This window comes from Protopterus annectens, chromosome 4.part0, assembly GCF_019279795.1.
Source record: "Protopterus annectens isolate FY-2018-M chromosome 4.part0, PAN1.0, whole genome shotgun sequence".
Classification (NCBI taxonomy): domain Eukaryota; kingdom Metazoa; phylum Chordata; order Ceratodontiformes; family Protopteridae; genus Protopterus; species Protopterus annectens.
Window position 1 is genome coordinate 1,361,328,602 of NC_056733.1, and position 22,500 is coordinate 1,361,351,101.

Consider the following 22,500-nt stretch of genomic DNA (forward strand, 5'->3'; position numbering starts at 1 on the left):
TAGAACTGTCAAGAAACGATTTACTTCATAACACCACTGCAGTCTCTGCGCTGCAGTTTAAGACTCATTAAGGCTTTTTTATGATTATGTGTACAAGAGTTGGACAAAAATGCTCACTATAACATAAGGAAAGTAAGTCATGGGGGATTGTTTTCTGCAGCTGGATGAATGAAAATGTAAACAGGGAACTTTCCTTGTGGAAGAGAAGGGATGGCAGCATGTTCCTAGGTCTTAAAAGCAGAGCTTACAGGTTCATCCTCGCCTACAGAATATTCATAGTCTTCAGGGACCAATCAATCCAGCAAAAAATCGCCATGGATAAAAAGAGGCAACAATTCAGCACCATGGACAGCAAACTGAGTGTAAGGAGGACAAATATGAGCTATGGAAACACTCACGGACTCTAGGACCACAATACAGCAGATTCAGCCAAGAACACAACGGTATCCTGCTGAATAACGTAAGGTATAATTTACATATTTAGAGTGCAGTCCTATAGAATGGAATAATATATCTAAAGACGTTAAACTTTTAGTATGCAACATGAAGCGTAAACGCCGAATTGCACTTATTAGTAACGGATTGTTGAGTACAAATGCAAAAAGAGCAGTGTAAACATTGTTATTCCTGTCACGTTTAACTCTCCATTGAAGTTGTCTTGGAAAGCTAGAGATGTGTGCCCAATATTAAATAATAAAATGCCTCGTCACGCAATGTTATCACTTGACATAGATAACCCCTTCTTCCAAATGTAACCAAATCACATTCAGTTTCTACTAATGAAATGCAGGTATGCATAAAACAAAGCATGATAATGTACGACCCAACAGGAAAGTGAAGACCATTAGAAATATAGTTTGTATGGGTCGCACGTGCGAATGTTATTCTCCATACATACTGTATATTTGTATAATCGGTAGGTCAAAGTCAGCTTTTCTGTTTATTTATGCAAATGAAAGTAAGCCGCAACCTTTAAGTACCGTCTGCTTATGCTCCATTTGACCACAAGGTACCTTAAAAGATTAGTTCAACTGGAACCTGTTTTAAGTACGGATTGCCACATGCTGGAAAATTAAAACGCCATCCAGGAAGTTTTTGGTTGCACACTGCCTGCTTGCCCCCACCACCACACACACACACACACACACACACACACACATACACACACACACTACTCAGTGCAGTCCACCACTTCCAAATAATGTGTTTTCCTTTCATAATTGCCAAACTAACACACACACATACACACACACACTACTCAGTGCAGTCCACCACTTCCAAGAAAATATGTTTCAAATTTGCACAGCAAGTGGTTGAATTCACCCACATCCCCTTTTGCCTAATAGAGTCTCTGTGTCATTTTAACAATGAAAATCATCTAGAGCTAATGTTTACACCGCTGGGTGGCCAGCTTTACAGCAGAAGTTCTTCCACATCGCACACGCCTCACATTTATGGCCAATCTAGAGTTTCCAGTTTATCTACTGCATGCCTTTGGAATGTGGGAGGAAACCTGATCACCCGAAAAAAAGCTACACAACACAGGGAGGACACAGAACGCACTCCAGCCGAGAATTGATTCCAGGAACCTCTTCCTGGGAAACGACAACACTATCCACTGTGCCACTGTGCTGACCCCGTTACTGCTACCTGTAATTAACAGCAGACGGACATCCCCCGAGATGATAATCGCAAGGGTGCTCAGCGTACATGCACATCTACAATTTAGTAATATTCTGAAGGAACTATGAAGTTAGCATGTCTACATGTGTGCCTTCTCCTAGTAATAGTGTAGTGTACTGCGGCAGGAATAAACTTACTTTACTTACGTGATTTAAGTTTTGATGGTCCAGATTATTATCTTTGGATGCCTTGAGCAACCGCAGGAGAGAAATCAAGCGCTCAGTAACTGTCACGGAACCCCATCCCCCCACTAAAATCCGCAAAAGGTTCGCTTCAAGTTGAACAAAGGGGGTATCCCCCTTTGTAACAACCTTTTAGAGATGTGTTCAGTCACGTACGTACCCTAGCCTGAGGCAAACTTCTAGAAAAGGAGTAATCTGTATGAGTCATTCCATATTATTATTATTATTATTATTATTATTATTATTATTATTATTGTTATTTATTACTATTTGCATTAAACTTTAACTTTTAAAGCTATGGAAACCACCCAAGAAGTTGAAGGATGATTGTGAAGCCCAAACACCGCCAAATATTTAGGATAAACACTGGTCCTCTGTTCTAGTACTCAGGAGTGTAGCTACAAATTTTTGCTTTATCTAACAAGTTTCCATTTGGATAATCTTGTCTTATCCCCCTCCCAAGTCAAAACAGCCCTTTGTTCCCGGAATTAAATTGCGACTAAGAAAAATAAGGTTACATTAAATGCATTAAAATTCTCATTCAAGAAACCCATAATAATAAAGCTAGTAGTATAAAACGTATGTTAACAGTTTTCTGTAGCTACCCTTTTTACAGGCTCATTTACATTTCATTGATGCATCAGCAGAAGAGACTGCTGTGAAAATTGTTGCGCCCATTCAAGCAATTTGCATCAGTGTGTGCACCATATTATCATGAGTTACATTGCATTTTTCTGGCTGCATCTATGCAACTCATATAATTACTTATTAAAAAAAATGAAATTGTAGTAGACAGCAGCCTGTAACCACACATATCTGTTATTTACTGATGCAGGTCAAACATACGAGTCACTGTTTTTTTTTTTTTTTTAATAGAAGGTAGAATGTGTCAGGGTTGCCAACATTCCATGTCAAAAATTCTGGGACACGTACATGAAAGCAAAATGTGTGCAGAATAGATGTATGCATTAACCTCCCCACTAGGGGATTATCGTATAATATTACTGTGCACAATCACACATTTGTTTTGTTCTTCAACGTCAGTGACAGTGTCCCTTAATTCTGGACTGTCCAGAAAAATGATAGACAGTTGGTAACCTATCCATTGACAATACACATGAACAAATATAATCATTAGCATCTCCAACATCTAAGTACAAGCACAAATACATATAAAATTCAGACTCGTAGTAATTCTAAAAATTGGAGTCTAAACTATTGCCTTAAAACGTAAACACATTAAGCTATCAATAAACCATAAAAGCCTTACTGGTAATAAAGTTTTGCTAGGAATAGTCCAATCAAATAGCATTGATTTAAATATTTATTCATTTAATTTATGTATAAGTGTACTTATATTTTCCAATCTAAGTAGGGCAGTGCATTAAATTTAGACTCAAATTAAATGTACTGGACAAAAAAAAATAACAATAAAACATACAAATGAAAATGGAATTAAATAGTTCAGAATGAATTTATTTAATGTACACACACACAAACACACACACACACACACACACACACACACACACACACTGAAAAAGAGAGAGAGAGAGAGAGAGAGAGAGTAATTGCCATAATATAGTGGGGAGTGAGAAACAATCCCTTGGCTTCTCAGTATAATGAGTTAGAGTTTCCAGCAGAAATATAATTTCTCTACAACATCTCTACTGCAACATTACAAATGTTAAGCATAACAGCAACATTATTCAGACTTCTAGTTTCTAAAAGAAATGACCAGAATTTTAGTTTCAAAAAAACAAAAAACAAACCAGTATATTGCATGTCCAATGAATATTCCTTTACTGAACAATCAAATGATATTTAAAAACATGGAAAATATTCACATTAACAGTAGAATGGTGTAATTGCAATAATTCACATCATAAGGTTATTGGGTAATGATGGGAAATAACCAGTGTGGGAAAGATTGCTGTGTCCTTCAGGATCAATCTCAGGACCCATTCTTTCCTGTCAAGAGTAAATTCAACTATAACTGCACACCTGTCAGAGTTACTGTGTATTTTACAAGAATATGAGTAAGCAAAATGAAATGTAAACAAACCAGATGAACATTGAATTGATAAGATATCCTGCAATAAATCCAAATGAAACATCCACCAAAAATTAAACATAAAAAAGCTGATATTTCAAACAACTCCTTTCTTAACATTGCACTTTACAGACTCTTAGTTTGGCAATTATGAAAGGAAAACACATTATTTGACTCATGGCCTAATATTTCAAACAATTCTTATTCATTTATTGACATTTGGTGACCAAGAAAGTCCGACTGGGTAAGGAACCTGTTTTCAGCTGAGGCCCAGTGAGAAAAGCACCACACAAATACAGACAATTATTAGATTTTACAGTTATATATACAATTTAAAGTTCCAAAAACATATACAGACATTGAAAAGTTTTCACAGATACGTATGAAGATGATTTGTAGACATACAAGTTATATCATGTAGATGGGTAACAATTTACAGTAGTCTGTCTATAGTTCAGTTTAAAATTCTTGATTAAAATTATACATTAGTAGGAGAAGATGCAAAATGAGTATAATATTGAGTAGTTTTGATGCATAAGTTTTAAGAAAAAATATAAAGTATAGGTTGTAAGACAGAGAGAGAGTATATGATAGCTAAGATAGGAGTATATGTAAGGACAGAAATAGACGATGTTTGGGTTAAGATGGCTAGGATGATGGGTACTCGATAAGGTATAGGAGTAAAGTATTATAAGAGATTTACCAAGGAGAAGCCGGTGTAGTAGAAATCATATGTATTAATAGATATGTCATGAATATTATGACATTCTCAACAAAAGATACACTCAAAATGCAATTTCAGCATCACAAGAAATAATGTAAACAGTAAAAAAGGTAATACATCTCAACATTTCTTACAGTGTACAAGCCATGTAGTAAAAAAATAGCTGCGACAAATGAGTCAGACCAGTGGAGCAAAGGCACGGCATATATTTGCATAATTTGTAACCCAAGTTAAGAATGGACTCATTCCACTAGTATTGCCACAGGTTAGGCCAGCCAGAATGTAGGATGAAGTACTAATGGCAAACTGTCCTACCCAGGAAAGGGTAGGGAAGTACAAAGCCTATGTTATCTCATGTGGACAACAGGACCCTAAAAGGTCATCTACTTAAATGGGGAGTGGAGTTGTGTCATTGTCTTTGATGTTATTCCACTAACTACTTTCCCTAAATTAGGGACTTTAACTCTCTGCGGTGAAGGTAAACTCCTGGCTCCTTCATTACAACTCCTCAATGGATTCCCCTTTCCAGAGACTGCACTTGAGTTAGTTCAGCTATGTAAGAGTGATGTTGGAGGTACCCAGGCAAAACAAATCAGTGGATCAAAGGTTGAGCTCTATATTTATATCTATATCTATATCTATATCTATATCTATATATATATCTATATCTATATCTATAACTATGTCAGTGGGTGCATGTGTGTGTGTGTGTGTGTGTGTGTGTGTGTGTGTGTGTGCGGCAGGCATGTCAATAGTACAAACGCCTTTTGAAATTCCTTTTTGGGAGTAGCTAAAATTTATTTATTTATCTTTTCTTAACATCTAGGACATCTAAAAATAAACACCAATCCATATGTTTTATTGATAGGTTCATTTTACTATGCCCTAAGCAGTGATTCTCCCAAAACAAATTAGAGATTGGTTTTATTTGAATAGCCTTCTCTGTATTTTAATCTCAGCACTGAGATGTATACTTCTTAGATACTTTCCACTCTGTTTTGACTTGAGTATGTGAGCTACATGGAGATAAAAAAAATAAGGATATGCTGTACTTTAAAAAAATATATCATTTACAGTCCAGCAATAACATAGGATGACATTCATTTTTGATTTAGTCTAATACAGCATGTGCTGTAGCAATTGAAGAATGTAACACTTTCTAATCACTGTATCACAGTATGTTATGCAAAGGACCCAGATAACCTCTACCATGGTACAGTTTTGTGGATTATGGTGGATTTAATTTCTTGGCTTGTCTTATCTTTGTCTTTGAAGAATTATGAGGTATACTAAGAAAAATAAAGTCAGGGAAAGTGGGGGTTTCAAATGGAATACCAGCTGCTATGATCAAGACATTGTTTGTATTAGGAGAGAAAGAGCTCCAAATGGTACTCATTATGATGTGGAGGGAGCAAGAGAGAAAGAGAGAGACAGGCAGAGAGGTGTATCAAAAATGACTGGAGAATAAACATTCTTGTGCAAGTGTACAGCTTTGGGAAGTAAATGGGTCTCAAATTGCTGTCAAACTGCATGAAAGTGCAGAAGAAATTTGTAAAGAAATATAATGAGTAGCAGGTAGTAAATCCAGAAAAAACTAATTCAAAAATTCAAATTCATTTCGGAATGCAGAGCAACTGAATCAATACATGCACTGAGACATTTACTAGATATTAAGTTGTAGATGAGAAAAGAGCACAGCTGGGCATCCCTAGAAATAGAGAAAATATATGGCAAGGTCCTAGAAATGCTGATTTGAACAGTGCTGTCAAGGTTTGAAGTCCTTAAAACCCTAGGATACTTTGAGAGGGCTAAGGACAAGAATTCAGTAATACAAATATGAACAATGTTGGGACATACAGAGGGGTTCATAGTAGGAGTGGACATGCATCGTGGTTTAGCTCTGAGCCCCTTACTCTTCACACTTTAATGGACTATATTAGCAAACAGGTCAGAGGGAATAATTTAACAAAACTGCTGCATGCAGAGAATGCAATGTTACAAACAGTCTGGACAGGAACTTGAGCAAATGGCACAGGACTGGTATTTGAAACAGAAAGCACATGGAATGAAACTAAAAACAGACACGGCATCAGTCATTACAACAAACGGGAAAAATCAGAATCTGTTCAGAACTGAGATAGAGGAATATAATGAAACAGGTTAAAATATTGAAGTATCTGGGAGGTGTGAACTAAGAAGACGAGGGGGATTTACATGAAGATTTTAAAGCTCGAATCACAGATGTTGCAACCAAATAAAGTGCAGTTTCAGGTTAGTGAGTGACAAAAATGTCGCTGAAGCCATAAGGTAAGATGTACAATGCAGTTGTGCAAATAGTAATGTTATATGGTGCAGATATCTGTGTTGTGAAGGCGGAGCATTTGAGGAAGCTGAAAATGACAAAGATGAAGTATCTGAGATGGAAAGTAGAATGAACTCTGTGGCAGATGAAGAAATGTAGACATAAAATAGTTCTGAAACAAATGTGTCCCTGTTCCAGAGACCATCAAGGAGAACAGACTGTAGTGATTTACATGTACAGGTATACAGAAGACAATTTAATAAAACAGATTTAGGAGAGACAGGATGAAGTCAAAATGATATGAGGATGTCTTGCCAGGAACTGAGGGCATGCATAAAAGAAAATGTGACAGCATGATATGATTGTTGAAGATGGTAGATGTGTGCTTCTGAACTGAGATACCTGGCAAAACTGAAAAGGCACCATTTCCAAGTGTAAAATCTGAAGAAAGGAGAAAGATAATGACAGTGGGTTCTGGTCTCACTTGCAAATATGCCCATATGAAAATAACTTAATGCCATAGCTATGGATTGTTGTTTACATTTATAAATGACTACCAGGAAATAAATTAATTGAGAAATATGAACCAGTAATTATGACATTGAAAGAAAAACTGAAGAAGGTTCAGTTTTTATACAATGATTTATAGCAGTCTGGTATTGTTCTTTGTAGTGTATATGCTTCAGCTATCCACTTCTTCAATGCCCCAGAACCAGACTTCATTGCACTTACCATCCCTTCTCATTCCTAGGCTCCAGACTCTGGGAATCCCTTCTAATCTTAAAGACCTAAAATTATGCCCATCATTTCATGCTCAGGTTATAGATCATCTCAAGTATAAGTCAGTTTGCAAAGCTTTACCTCTAGACAGATCAGCTAATCTCCCACTCTACCCTTCACCAGTCAGGAAAAATTGTTTTTCTCACATTATTTGCCTGCCTAATATGTGACATCTCTACCACATTGTATACATTGCATATATCTCATTTTTATGTACCCTTACCTTACTTTTGCTATGTTTTCCAACTTTTGCTCTATCCATTCACTACTTAATTTTCGTTTTCTTCTGATTCTTCTTCTCTGCTTACTCTAACCATTCCTTTCTATTGTCCAATGTTTAATGTGTTGCATATTTTATTATTATTACTGTTATTAATTTATTGCTATCTTCACACTCATTTTAATTGTATCCATAATATTTCTTCTTAACTTACTTGTCTAGTGTCATTTATATTTGTTTGGGCTGAGACTGAAATAACTCCATTTGAATTAGTGTTCTACCCCAGTTACCAAACTATATAAATGCATACATACATATGTAAATAAATAAATAAATAAATAATGTTAAATACTGAATACAACTGAGGTAAGGAAATGGGTGTGCTTATTATGTTATTAGCTTGCATAGTTTTCATATATCTTCACCCTTTTGGATTTGTTGTTATATTTTATGCAGAAGTTAGTAATAAAGCAATGTTAATTCAGACTAAGATAGATATTTCTTCAAATAATCATTTTCAATGGCATAGGTGATTATAGGTTCATAGGTTCATAGGAAATTACTAGCCGAATGACTTAAGAGCCCTTACAAGCCTAGCAATTATTACTCTAAATTTACCAGGTTTTCAATCTGTATGGGCTAAAGGATGGCTTAGATCTGTGCCAGTGCCTTTGAGTATTTTACTGATTACCCCTGTCCATAAAGAATGTGGGCAGCACCCCTGGAGTGAATTCATGATTTTCGATCCATCAGTCCAAACTAAGTTTGAATAAGGACAAGGAAGGGCTGTGCTTTATATGAATAGTAAGCCTGTTCCAGAGAAGGGGTAATCTCTGAGACACGAATATATATCTTTTCGTCATTTTCATGTCACAGACCAGGTTTAGATTCCTAGAAAAGGTGATCCTTGTGCAGTTTGACTTGCAAATGTGCAACAGTTCCATCAGGGCTGGATTTGTGAGTACCTTGTCAGTTAGGTATAGATCACACCTTAAGAATTGGTAGAAGACAGAGTGACAGGGCTTTTAATCTATTCACATAGGAATGTTGTTTAGACACTGTGCCTGGTCAGGCATATGCCAAAAGTTGCATTGTACTCAATTATTTTTCTGATGAGGGCCGAGTACAGTGTAACTATAACTTTCTTGGATCTGAATACCAAGTCTTTACTTATAAGCTGTGCCATGTAGAAGGACTTCCTCGCCACTGTGGACACATGGTGGTCTAAGTTCAAGCTACTTTCTCTCTGTGTACCTAGATATCTCACCTCTGAGTCCACTCATAGGGGTGTGCTATCAATGTAATTTGCAGGGGTATATGACTTCCCAAATGGTATAATTATGCATTTTCTTGTATTTAGTTTTAATCCATGGCTCTGTCACCAATCATTTGTTTGAGTCAAACCCTTCTGAAGGATATCTATATCACTGGGAATACAGTGATTGCCCCCAATATGCATTCATCAGCAAATTTAGCCAAAGGCTTTCTACATTAGCCTTGACTTCAGAGAAGTATAGTCTGAACAGAAAAGGTCCCAGCAATGTGCTCCTTGGCATATTGCAAGTGACTGGCCTCTTGCTGGATCTGGATTCACTCACTTTGACAACATGTGCCTGCCCATGCACCCTTTGGCTATCCTTCTGCTGACATTAGGATTTATGCACAGTTTTGTGAGTTTATCTATAATTCCTGAGTGGGAGACTGTGTCAAATACCTTAGCTAGATCATGATAGGCAGTGAGCACTGTTTTACCCTCATTCATGGAACTTGTGGTTTTCTCAAAGAAGTCCACCAGATTGAGCAGACAAGACCTGCTCTTGACAATGCTAAACTGGGTTGAGTACAGTATCTGGAGGTTTCCTATATTATTATTTATCAGGTATATGATTATTCTTTCCATGGCCTTGTATATACAACTAGTTAAACTAATGGGTCTGTAATTTCCTGGGTCTGTTGATGGTCTCACTTTAAGGATGAGTGGTGCTGTTCTCCACTCCACAGGGACAAACCCAGTCTGGAGGCTGTGGCTAAACAGGTATCCTAGTAGGCCTGATAGGTCTTGTTTCCAGCTATTTAAGAGATATCCTGAGATATTGTCACGACCCATCAAAACTGTGTTTTTAGCTTTAGAGAAAGCAGCAGTGACCTGTTCTTTGGTGATAACTGGTAGAGGAATAGTGGATGGTATTTCTTGTGTGGTAACTGGAGGTGATGGGGAGGGAATTTATCAGCTCACATATCTGCTACATCTTCTGGTTGAGTATAGGTGATGCCATTTACAACTAATTCTGAACATTGTTGGGTGTTGCCTTTAAGATTGCAGAAATAACTGAAAAATACCCTATGGTTATCCTTAGTGTGGGAGGCTATTCTTGCCTTGGAATTTGCTTTTTAAGACTTGATTAGTCCCCAGATTTGCTAGTTTAGACTAATGATGGAGTCTTTACTTTGTTTGTCTCTTACTTCTAGACAAGATTTTCTTTCTTTTATTGTATAACCTATTGATGCCAGGGGTCCACCAGAGTGGCTTGGTTTTGCCGATTGTCTTTTCAGTCTGGTATTGCCATTTCTATGCAGTTGTTTATATGGTCATATAGGTAAGGTTTGGGGTTTAGGCGAGGGTTCTAGTATTCTGAGTACCAGGTCTAGGATATTTCTACCCCTAGTGGGAGTAAAGACTGACTGCACCCGAGTATTTACACTGATAAAGTCTAGAAATCTTTGAGCCTGCATATTAATGGTTGTGTGCTTTGCAGTCAATAGAGGGGTAGTTGAAATCACCCATGAGTATGGTATTGGCCTGTAGGGTAAGTGATTCTAGTAAATTCAGGTATGATGTATGGGTTTCCTGGTTTATGGTGGGGGACCTGTAGCTAGTAAAGATATAGCAATGGATTTTTTCTCTGGTTAGTTCGACATGGAGCAGGTCAATCATGTCATATTTTATGACCAGTCTTGAGGTGTGCTCATCCTTTATGTAGATGGACATACTTTCACCCTTTGCCCTTTTGTGTGCAGTTGGTAAATGTAATGTATGAAAGGCATTATAGCCATTATAGACATGCACTGCTAGGTGCTTTATGTGGCTTTGAACCATGTCTCAGTAACAGACATCAGAATTTTCCAAGATCAGGATTGTTTACTTGTAGCATAGCTTCTTGTTGAGACTTGTAGCATTGAAGAAATACCTTACTTTATCCCTCTGATTTGGTTTATCTATGTTGAAAGGTTTGTCTGTTTGGTGATGCCTAAAAAAGGCACTATAGAGGTGGATAATATTTTGGCCAATACCTAAAAGCCTAGTTGTGACAAGTGAAGACAATCCCTGGCAAACCAGCAAGGCTATAGCATAAAAATCATTGCCACATGCACTATATTACATCTTCTTTGATAATATTGACTCCTGTGTTAGACTGGATAAGATGACTGAAGGGCAACATGCTTTACATTGGTCCCACACCTTCAATTACATTTGAAACTTAATTTTGAAGCATTTGCACAACAACATGACTTAGGCTTAGAGGAGGCAAATTAAAGGTATCTGCTATGTGCATACCAGTTTCTGCTATTAAAAGTGACCTTGCATGCACTATCTTTAATTGGCAAAGCGTTATTCCCAATAATTTATATCACAGATTGCTATAAATATTGCACTTCTTTATCTTTCAGTAAATAATGCACAATACAACTTTTGATTAAAATTCATCTTATAAAAATGTAAATATTGCGACAACTTTGTCTAATATATTAAGTGATTTTGTATGAGTCAAGCTAAAGATTGCAAAAGTACTGTAGGAGTAATACTCTGACATATGTAGATTAAAACAATATAGATATATAAATATATTTTTATTATAGCTTCAATGAAATTGTAGAGTTCCTTATACATCGGAAGAACTAGTCACATTTAGCAAACAAAAACTCTTTGAAGGTCCTACATTATGTTTCAGTGCATAGCACAAGGAAACTGCATTGCTTATGATACTAAGAAGTCAATTTCTGCACATATTTTGGTTTACATATATTCAACATACAGAAGATTTTTTCTCATCACCACACCTCTTTGAATTAATTTAATTAATTTTGAAATTGTAGGAATGACAGAAAGACTTGTTCGGCATGTACCTGTATTTTCTTTTTATAATCCACTGAAGCATAGCAGCTATAGTTAATATTGGATGGCGATGCAGAAGCAGATGCTACCGTCATTACTATTGCAGCAGTACATCATTCTTTACAACAGATTACTAGTTAATGCAACTGAAAAGAAAGCAGCTGCTATTCTGAAGTATTTACAATACAGGCACTCATATTATATAGTCAAAACATAATGTATACATTTATTTATTCTTTCTTTCTTTCTTTCTTTCTTTCTTTCTTTCTTTCTTTCTTTCTTTCTTTCTTTCTTTCTTCACATTTGAGTAGTAGGACAGTCTGAATGTGTAGTAGCCCATTTTCAGGGGAGACCTAGGAAGAAATGCGCCAAAGTATTACAAAACATTTTAAGAATAATAATTTTAAAAATAATCCATAAAACAACTACAGTTTAAATAATTACATCAAACTAGACACAATAGGAAAACACTGGTTAAAATAGATACAAGTTAGATACATGTTATATGACGTATAATCAATATTAGTGAAATTAGTAGTTTATTGCTTCGATGGGGTTGCCTTCTGAAGAGCATCAACATATGTCTGTTTTATTTTTATTATATTCATTACACTGATGTAGTTTGAGAAACAGAACAGTGTTTATTGATTTCTGTTGAGAAACATATTAAATACATTGTTAGCATTTCAGCCTCAAAGCTCCAGAGTCTGAGGATCACTCCTGACCTCTGATTATTGTCAGCATGAAGCATTCATACTTTTGCCCCATCTGCTTTAGTTATTACTCTTCATTTTACCTTCCTAACACATAACATGAATACGCTGGCTGTTACAAGACTGCAGTTGAAGTTAAGCTCTCCAACAAGAGTTGCAAATGAAATAATTAAATAAAAGTAAAAAATAGTTGGTTTAATTAAATTATTTATGAAACAAAGAATATGTCATTGGTGATGTAATAGGTCAGTTGTATATGTATATATCCTGAAATGATATATATGAAATCATCACACTGTGATATCTAGCTATGTCATTGGGATACATATTTATACAAAAAATAAAAACATCATTTAGTCTTTATATTTTGGGTTTCAACATGAGCAACATTCTAAATTTATGTTCTTAAAGTTAAAAAGAAATACTGGTTTATCTAAGTGGCTTTACTGTGAATGCTGTTGCCAGTAGTTTTATCTGGAAATTCAAAGTCAGTTTAATGAGGTAGAAAGGAGTTTATGTCTACTTTATTACCTAGAGAACAGAAATATATTAAGGCTTTATTTGTTATTTAGTTCATACACAAGGTCATTCTTAGAATTTCCAGACAGTATACAACAAAAGGAAGAGTACCACACGCATGAATCAAAATATAATTATGTTTGTTTGCTATAATAGGGCTGAAATACAAAATACTCTCAAAAAGAATAAAAATGCAAATATCACAGATGTTCACATAAAAGCTGCCAACAGCAAAATAAAATTATAGTTACAACATTGGTTAGATGCAAAATAAAAAATAAAGAAAGATTAGAAACTGTGCTCTTTTCCTTGCAATCTTTGTAAAATGAAGAATAACCTAAAAATGTATAGATTTCAGGCAAAATCTGCCAACGATCAACAATGAGGAACATACATCAGTGCTATACCTCTCAACCTCTTAGTGCAAGAAATCTGGGCAAAGCATAGAAAAATGGGGGACAAAGTCCCAAAAATAGGGACACATTTTAAATATTGCTCTTATAAACTTAGAAAGTTACTCGAGTAACAGGATTTGTACTAACATACATTTTCTGGAGGATTTGAAGTCTAGATGTCATTATTTATTGACTTCAATCTTCAGATCATCCCAGTGATTTGCCAGAGAACCATAAATTGTATGAGGAACAGACCAAAAATATGAGGCAAAGATTTGGATATTCTATGAAAATCTGGACAGCTGAGATGTATGATCAGTGCATAAAGATATATTCTGTAGTAATGAAGGCCAAAAATAAATAAACTAGCACTATCCATTCAGTTTAGAACCGAGTGTTCATTTTCTCAGAGTAAAATTATATAATGTAGCAAGGAAGACATATCTGACTTCTCATACAAATCTCAACTTTTTTCCACTAAAGACAGCATTGTACCCTTTGTATCTCAAATGAGAATGCAGAAACAGTTTACTTTGTAGCACTGAAAAAAAGACAGTAAAATTTTGAAGTATGCAATGACTTTTGTCTGTTGCATGCCTTCCTTAAATACACCGGCTAACATTTTGCACCCTAATTGCATATAGTTTTGTGACATGAATCCTTTATTGAGTTTTTGGTTCATTTATAAAATGAAGGCAAAGCAGACTAAATAGCATATAGAGATAATCTTCACAAAAGTAATATTTTTTATTGCAAAATATATGTATTTTGCCATCTGAGGCCATGCTATTATCAAGGGATAGAGAAAGTAATCTATTTGTAATCCTTTGACTAGATATTGATGATTTTCTTTCCTTTAGAGGTCTTTCTCTCATACTCCATTTCTACATCACCACTTATGTAAGAGGACTTTACCCCATACCCCTTCTATACCACCACTTCTTTCTTTCTTTCTTTCTTTCTTTCTTTCTTTCTTTCTTTCTATTGATCTATCTGTTTGCCTATATGGGGATTTTATTATATATGATCAAACATATTTAATGGTGAACCACAAACATCAACAGAATATGTCTGAACATACATAATACCGAACAAACTAAATATCAAACAGAAAATATTGAAAAACAAAAACTCTTTTCTTTCTTGATTTAAACACTTACCCCCCCCCCCCCATAACACTAGCCTAAAATTTGTCTGATTAGAGGGGTCCCTATCAGTTGATAAAGTTTTTAGAAACTCAAAATTCATGTGGTTGAGGCTATATAATTGAATTTTGAATGGAGATTGCGATACAGTGCAGATCGGGAAATTTACTCTATTCCTCACTGTAGTGCAATCTCAGAGTTGTTATATATAATTTGCCGAGTGTGCAGGGGGGGCTGTTTTTTTTGTGTTCATGTTTCCAAAAACTCAATCATGTGGTCTCAATTGCATGAATTTTACTTGATCATCTGACATAGACCTGAATATAGGTAATGCTACAGGAAGGTTTTTTTAGTAAAATAAGGTGCAAGGTTAGAATTGGGTGAAGGGTCAGCATTATGATTAGGGTTAACATCTAGTTCTAAGGTAGGTAGGGTAGCTTTGCTAGTTTTCTGATGAACCTTTAGTTAATGATTTCTGTATTTTGCTCATTATTTCAAAATTATTAATTGGAATTACTCAGTCTGAGTTATTACTACAAATTCCAATATACTGAACTAAAGGTGCCAAAGCAACTTTTGTCAGCAGTGGAGTTTTCTTGTTTCTCCACTGATGTGTGATGTTGGAGTATGTGACCCTCAGGGAGAGTGGGGGATACAGGGGATTTGAACCCCTTACAAAAAATATCTATGAGGTTCACTGAAAGTTGTTTTGGCAGATTTTTTTCCAGCAGAATTTACTTTTGTGGAAGGTCAGTTTGACCAGTTAAAATTATTGTATATTCCTTTACCCAACCTATACCTCCATTAATCCATCCTTTGTATTGCATTTAATCTGAAATTTCCAACTGGGCAATGAGTGTTGAAAGATTTCCAACCTAACTCTTCCTTTTACTCCTCTAAAGTCATTAAAAGGAAGGACAGAAATCTGCTTATTTTCTTGTGACATGAAAAACGGAAACCTCAGCAGTTATTTACATCTTACCTTCTTAATCATGGCTTCTAACTAACTACATATATTGTTCCAAACATCTCAAAGGATGTCGCACTACATGTTTCCAGGGTCTCTACTCCTCAAAACCATGTGGACATTAGATCCTTTTTCTGCCTGGCAACTCATCCAACATTTTCAGTGACAGCTGTACTCAAGGATACAATCTTGGTAACAAATGTGAGATAATGTGGCTTCTACATGAAACCCAGAACAATCACTACCCTACTTTCTGCTGTGGATGTTATCTACGTTAATATAAAGGCTTCTGTGTTGCAGTCATTCTTTCTTCTCTGTCTTGAGAAGAGTGTTTGGTTTGGTATACTGTCCTCTACATATCAGCCATTTTACCAAGATATTCTTTTTTTCCAGCTTTTCCCCTGAGTATCAAGAATGACATTTCCGATAGTCACTTCCAAAATTAACTGGCTAGAATTTCTTCATTTGACTATAGAACACCTCAAGGATTAGCCATTGGACTTATCGTCTTTTCATTTTTAATGGTTCAGAATGGCCTGTTGAGATCTGAATGTGCCCCTTTATACCAATGGCTTAGTTTTCTTAAGATGGAAAACCATGAAAAGCCATACAGAAACTGCTTTAAATTGACTTTTTAAAAGAATTATATTGATTTGTTTGGAGGAAGAAAAACAGGTGCTGTGAATGCATCAGAAATGGACCCTATACTTTTTGGACTTCAAAAGCTCTTAGGTGTTGCTTCTTTCTTTCTTTCTTTCTTTCTTTCTTTCTTTCTTTCTTTCTTTCTTTCTTTCTTTCTTTCTGGGATTGGCAGATTTATCAGTATCCATATATTCATACTCAGATTTCTTCAAAGCTATTTGGACCTAACTTGTCCTTTGTAAGTTTATAGTGATTGTATTGTGGCTGGAAGAACAATACAGCCCAAAGCTGATTATAACCTTAACATACGATGCCACTTACAGGTGCTTGCAACATATGGTAGAATATGCAAACCCCATGTGGAATATATTCACCCATTTCTTTTCCTGGTGTATTTAACAGGGAGAACACATTTTCATAGTATTAGTAAGTATCTGTAGATTTATTGTCATAAAATTAGCATCTTCACTGCTTTACTCTTGTTAAAATGTCCATTGTCTAGTTCAATGTATTTATTTATTTTATTTATTTTATTTTACGTTTGTTTACTGGGATAGTCTGACTGGATACATGTCTATTTTCAGCGGATGCCCGGGGAGAAAAGCTCCAAAAAGACATTCAACAAACCGTTACATTTTTACAGTTTAAAGCACAAAATAAAACACAAATAAAATGATTTTTGCACAGATGTAAACAAACACAAAAACAGATACACAAATTATTACATTTTCACTCAGATGGAAAATTCTAGACAGTGTTTTTAAGAATGATAGGGTGTTGATAATAGGCATATTTCTATCTTACCTTTTTTCCGCAGATAACAATATGATGGATATCGACATCTGCCCAGCTGAATCATCCATCTGATCCAAAGCTGATGAGACTGTTATGTGCTATTGACCTATCTCTGCTGTACTTATTATAAAATAAATTACAAATATATCTTCAGAAATGTGGAAGTCCCTGATATCTCCTAGTATCTGAAACTACATGCTTTTAAATTATATTTTAAAATTGATCTCTGGTCATTGAAAGCATATCACATGGGCATTTCCTGTCTTTGGTTAGTTGTAAATGATTTGTTGACCCAGATTAAAGGGCTGTTTTTCGTACTTGCTCCAAAAAATCTCAAGTCTTAGCTCTCTAAGTTACTCAAAGAGACTAAAAATCTCTCCTTCACTCTACTTAGTGTCATGCAAACTCATGAGAGATGATCTCTGCTTAGCTTGCTGTACTATGAAAGACTCAGCACTCTTTGAGCTCTTTTACCTAACTAGAACAAGTCATAAATCAACCACTCATTCTAGAGGACTAAATTCACATTATCACATCAGCAACACCAGTTGGCATGACAGATACCTAACCCAAGATATATGACATCTCTGGAATAGGCTGCCCTTACTTATCAAGCAGAGTACTTTCCCAGTAACCTAAAAATCACCATATCACATATCAGAAATATGCAGCAAAAGTCTACTTAGTGTGGGAAACTGCTAGTGTCCACCAGTACTGGCTGAAGTGGCCGAGCTTCCTGATGACCCTCTTTGACCATAAGCTTATTAAGAATCTGTGAACATTGACAGACATTATTGCCTACATCAGAAACATCCATTCAAAATGTATAAAATGACTAGTTAAAGTTCAGAAACATTGGGCTGTTATTACTGTACAAAGCCTAAAACAAAGAAACAACTGGCAATAGCAGCTTCTTTACAAAGTTTAAGCATGACTCTGCAAGGCGTCTTAAAAGATCCCTTCCCCTCTCAGCGAATATCAGACTGAACTGATATTCTCTCATAACAGCAGACAAATATAATGGCTTGGCAACTATCAAACTAGCTATCAAAATCCTGATGTTTGGGCCAGTAATTCACTGCTAGGATTGAGCAGCTAGTAAAAAGCTGTAGAAACAGGTCCCTTATAAAATAATCCAAGGCTGACTTCAAAAGAAAAGTAGCCAAGGATTCGAAAGATAACCACAAAGCCTTCTTTAGCTATGTCAAGAATCTAAGTGGCAACTTGCAGATATGCTCTGAGTTAGTGCAAAATAGCACAAAATATACTGAACCTACTGATATTGCCAACATCCTGGCAGATAGATTCAGTGCAAACTTCACCTCCCTCTTTCCTTCAAAAGGGCCCACAACAATACCGGAAAAGTGTAGTGTCCCAGAAATCACAGAAGCACAGGTGAAAACAACCCTTTCAAAAGCCAAAAACACAGCATCAATGGGGCCAGATGGTGTCCCAGGCTGCGTCTTGCACGAACTACAGAACGAACTAACCCCCCACCTAAACACACTGTTCAACCTCAGCCTCTCCACAGGCTATGTGCCTATAGAATGATGCACAGCATTGGTTATTCTGCTCCACAAAGGAGGGGCCACAACTGACCCTGTTACCTATCACCCCATAAGCCTGACTAGCCTGGTCTGCAAGGCTATGAAGCGCATCATCGTGGAACTCATTAACAAAGGCACTGGGAACCTCCAAACACATGACCTGACCCAGCTTGACTTTGTTAAGGGCAGATCGTGCCTACTAAACCTGGTTAACTTCTTCGAGACAGTCACCAAGGCCATAGACATGGGAAAGGTGGTTCACACAGCCTACCTTGATCTCGCCAAGGCGTTCAACACCATTCCTCACTCGGGTATTAAAAACAACTCACCAGCCTGAACATAAACCCCTATGTCACAAGATGGGTTGCCAACTGGCTTACAGATAGAACTCACACAGTAAGAATAGCGGGCTCCAGGTCCGACTCTAAACGAGTCACAAGTAGTGTCCTGCAAGGCTCGGTTCTGGGACCCCTACTGTTTGGCATATATTTCTCAGAAGTACAGGCAAACACAGGAGGACTATGGCTAACCAAGTTCACTGATGACTGCAAACTGGGAGCCATAATCGACTCTCCGGCTGACATGGACATCCTTCAAAACGGCCTTACTGAGACAGACATCTGGTGTCAAAATCATGGCCTCAAGCTAAATGCCAAAAAATGCATAGTCATCCCATTTGGGAAAAACAAAACACCCACGAATTACCACATAGGTGGCAGCCCCCTTAATACAGAAGACATAATAAGAGATCTGGGGACCCAGGTAGATAGTAATCTCTCCTTTGACAATCATATTGCCAAAGTAGTTAGGAAATCCTTCTATGTGGCCCATCTAATTACTAAGGGGTTTGCATCTAGAAATAAAGAGGTTATAGTGCCCCTCTACTCATCACTCATCAGACCCATCATAGAGTACAATGCCCCATTAGGGATGTATGTCATAAGACATTTCCAACAGCTGGAAAAACCACAAAAGCACCTCACCAAGAAGATTACTGGTCTCAAACATATGTTCTATGCAGCCCGACTGAAAAAACTACGGCTGTACTCAGTGGCATATCACTTACTCAGAGGTGATCTCTGCCTGACTTACAAAGCCATGTCCAACTCAGAATTGATGGACATGCTCCACCTAAAGAAATCCAAGTCACTGAGAGCCACGCACTCTAGTGAGCTAAACCTCACCACAACAATAAATAGAACATGCTGGAGGGATAGATTCCTGTCACAGAGACTCCCCATGCTTTGGAACAAAATTCCTAACTGCATTAGGCAGAGCCCCTCACTAACACTCTTCAAGAGAAGCCTTGATGAGTGGATGGGTAACAGAAAATACACCCCTGGGATCACTTCATTGGCTCTGCTTGTCAGAGGCTCAGTTAATTAATCAATGGGGCAGCGAAAGCTGACACACTCTGGCTAGGCTTATAAATGCCCTCGGGCAGATAGCCTAGTACCTACCTATGAACCTATGAACAAAATTCAGAAGAGCATGTACATTAATGACAACAATCACCACTCTAACAATCAAATGTATAAATCAGTCTAGATCTTCAAGCAGATAACAAACAACCTCTATTTAAACATAAAACTATAATAAATACAAAAAATATAAAACACGGAACAGCGGATACTTATGTAACAATAGCGTTCCAATGTGCGGTGGACATAAACAAAATCAGAAGACAAGTACTACATCTTCCTAAATGATAACAAACAGAACATTAAACACTACCCCTCTACCCTTGAGAATGATGTATAATCTAAATGAAGCTATATCATAAATATGAAACTGATCACCACGCAACTATAAGACATTGCTGGCACATGAACAAACATAGGAAAATATGCAATATATTAAATTTACATATGGAAGACAAATCCATATGGATTATCTCTTAAACAAATGCCTTTCCTTAAGTACTGGTTTTAATGGAATATGTCCATTAAGTCCTTTCTCATCATCAGTGACTAACCTTATAATCCATTTGGTTTCATTTAACTCAGTTTCATTTCTGACACCACTGAGTCTTTGACCCATATGAATTACTTCAACCACTAAAAATCTGAATGTATGATCCATAGAGATTGTATGTACATGTTTGGGCAGAGCATTATTTATATTTATATTCCTGATGTTATATAGCTGTTCCCTAATCCCGTCTTTAATATGGCTATTAGTTTTGCTTGCAGAGAAAGAGTGGCAACTAATGCAGTTGGCTAAGTAAATAATATTATTCCTATTACAGTTAGCCTCTACAGCAAACTTGTACTTCGTACCTCTAACTGGGTATATAACAATACCACTAGTGTTTGTATATTCACAGTAATTACAATTACCGCATGGATTTGTATGACTACCTATGTCAGTTGATTATCTCTTTAAATGTTCTGTATGATGACATAACATTCTATTAACACACTTTTTATTTTTGTACCTAAAAGGGGTTTATCACCTACTATTTGTTTAATTTTCTCATTGGCAGTTAATATAACCCAATTTTTATGTATAATCTGAATAATTTCTTTAAAGTCTCAGGTAAAAAATAATGTACATCTTATCTTATTAGAATTTTTACAAATGAATACACCCTGTTTTTCCACCTTATATTCATTTGAAAAAATAAGGTGTAGCTTTAGTTTGTCTCAGTGGGGCTACCTCTTTTATTATCTCATTCACTTGTGTTTTATCATATCCTCTTTCTATAAAATTATAACTTAGGTGAATTAATTCATCATGAAATTTATTGTCTTCAACATTGAGCCTAGAAGCCCTAATAACTTGACCTTTCACTATATTGTGAAATACATGTGCAGGATGCATGCTCCTTCTGTATAATAATGTATTGTACTGACATAATTTACAGTACATTTCAGTAGATATGTTGCCCTCTAAAGTCTTTATAATTCTAACATCCAAAAATGCTATGTCTGTATATGAACTTTTAATATCAAACTTAAAATATGTGATAATTCCTTGTATATGTGTAACAAATTATTGAAAATGCAGTGATGTACCTATCCATACCATAAAAATATCATCAACAAAGCGACGGTAAAGTGGGATGTATGGACTACATTGCTCTGATTGAAGTATATATTGCTTTTCCCATGTTTACCATCACCATATTGGTGTAGCTTTTGGCACATGAAGTGCCCATAGCTATGTCATCTAATTACAGATAATATTGCTGTTGGAACACAAAAACATTGTAAGATAACACAATCTTAATAAACTCTGAAATCAACTGTATCATCTTATCATCATAATCACTGTATGCCTTAACATATGTATGGACAGCTGTAACCCCATTTTCATTGGGTATTACCATAAATAAAGATCTAACATCCATAATTCCTAAACAAAGACTTTCACCGTGTTCCCTTGATGAGATAAAGGTATATAAATCATGTAGAAAGTTTTGTGTGTCACGTAACACATAAATGGTGTTATTTAATATGAGAATTAAATGATTCTCAATATAGATAGAGAATGGCTCTGTTAGCCATCCTGCTACTATTGGTCTCAATGATGGCTTAATGGAATTTTTATGTAACTTTGGCATACCATGTATTATTGGTATAATAGGATATCCACCTTTAGATAATCAGAAAGGTTGAGGGTAATAGCTGTCATCAATAACAGTTTATTTAAGTTTATCTATTGAATGTTTCATTTGATAAATATCCACCATGCTAATCAATTTATATGTATTAGTA

The 22,500-nt window shown here is 36.1% G+C and overlaps 1 protein-coding gene across 1 annotated transcript in view; it reads left to right on the forward strand.

Moving 5' to 3' along the window:
• The window catches only part of LOC122800450 (short transient receptor potential channel 7-like), a 752,910-nt gene that overhangs the window by 168 nt on the left and 730,242 nt on the right, over positions 1–22,500 (forward strand). The window contains exon 1 of the mRNA XM_044069894.1: positions 1–465. This exon is cut by the window's left edge and continues 168 nt beyond it. The gene's annotated coding sequence lies outside the window, so the exon portion shown is untranslated. The remainder of the gene's footprint in view (positions 466–22,500) is intronic.